The 1,424-nt window shown below is 50.4% G+C and overlaps 1 pseudogene; it reads left to right on the top strand.

The window, feature by feature from the left end:
- Positions 1-455: 455 nt before the first annotated feature.
- Positions 456-569, top strand: LOC136635700 (5S ribosomal RNA; annotated as a pseudogene).
- Positions 570-1,424: the final 855 nt, after the last annotated feature.

The following is a 1,424-nucleotide window of genomic DNA, read 5'->3' as shown; positions in this document are numbered from 1 at the left end:
TCGCACAGGCCTTTGTGAATAACAACAACAACAACAGGTATTTATATACCGCCTTTCTTGATCTTTATTCAAGACTTTATTCAAGGCATCACAAACCTGAGAGTGCTTTAAGACCACAATTCTGTGCACATTTAGCTGAAGGAGAAGCCCAATTGAACATTGGGCTTTTCTTTTCTAGAGGGGTTTGTGGGCCAGGAGCTTATCCTACCGGATGTCCTTCGTAGAATTACCAGTGTGAAGGCCTTAGGAGTGGACCTCAACAGGTGGGAAACCCTGGCCTCTGAGCGGCCCGCTTGGAGGCAGGCTGTGCAGCATGGATTTCCCAGTTTGAAGAGATGCTTGGCTAACAGACTGAGGCAAAGAGGCAAAGAAGGAAGGCCCACAGCCAGGGAGACAGACCAGGGACAGACTGCACTTGCTCCAGTTGTGGAAGGGATTGTCACTCCCGAATCGGCCTTTTCAGCCACTGTGCACATGCCTGATCTCATCTGATCTCAGAAGCTAAGCAGGGTCAGGCCTGGTTAGTACTTGGATGGGAGACCGCATGGGAATACCGGGTGCTGTAGGCTTATACCATGATCTCGGAAGCTAAGCAGGGTCAGGCCTGGTTAGTACTTGGATGGGAGACCGCCTGGGAATACCGGGTGCTGTAGGCTTATACCATGATCTCGGAAGCTAAGCAGGGTCAGGCCTGGTTAGTACTTGGATGGGAGACCGCCTGGGAATACCGGGTGTGGTAGGCTTAGACCATGATCTCGGAAGCTAAGCAGGGTCAGGCCTGGTTGGTACTTGGATGGGAGACCGCATGGGAATACCGGGTGCTGTAGGCTTATACCATAGTCTTTCGAGACTGAAGGTTGCCAACCATCCAAACCAACCCCTTACATTTGGCATTCGGAGGGAGCCTATTTCTAAAACCAGAAAGTTGAGCATTATCGTTGTGGCTTGTAACCAAGCCATGTGCAGTCCACCTGTCTCCTCGTCAGCTATCCCACGCAATCCATGCCTGCTCTGCGACGCTTCACAGATTCAAATATGGTAACACCTGCTGTCTCACACCGAGGGGAGCTGCCAACACACCCATGTGTGTACCTTATGCGCACATGGCAAAAAGCTTTGCTTTGCTTGCTATACGCTGTGCTTATTTACAGGGCAACAGCGTGCCACAAACAGGTTTTAAGCAAAGACGGCCTGGAGCCTTGAGTGAAAGGTGGGCAAAATAAAAGATGGCTGTTTTCTAATACAGTGCGACCAAATGAACCTCTGCCAGGGAAGGGTTACATTGGCCAGCTGCACACTCCATAAGCTCTTTGCTTTCGTCTCTACCAATAGGGACAAAAAGTAAAGCCTTGTTAAGCACACACTCCTTTGCTTGGCTGCGGAAACAAAATTGCCCCTTACATCATGCCATCCGCCGCCTGTTC

The sequence above is a fragment of the Tiliqua scincoides genome, chromosome 16 (assembly GCF_035046505.1).
Source record: "Tiliqua scincoides isolate rTilSci1 chromosome 16, rTilSci1.hap2, whole genome shotgun sequence".
Lineage (NCBI taxonomy): Eukaryota > Metazoa > Chordata > Lepidosauria > Squamata > Scincidae > Tiliqua > Tiliqua scincoides.
The sequence above is the reverse complement of the archived record's forward strand: the minus strand, read 5'-3'. Positions and strand labels throughout refer to the sequence as shown.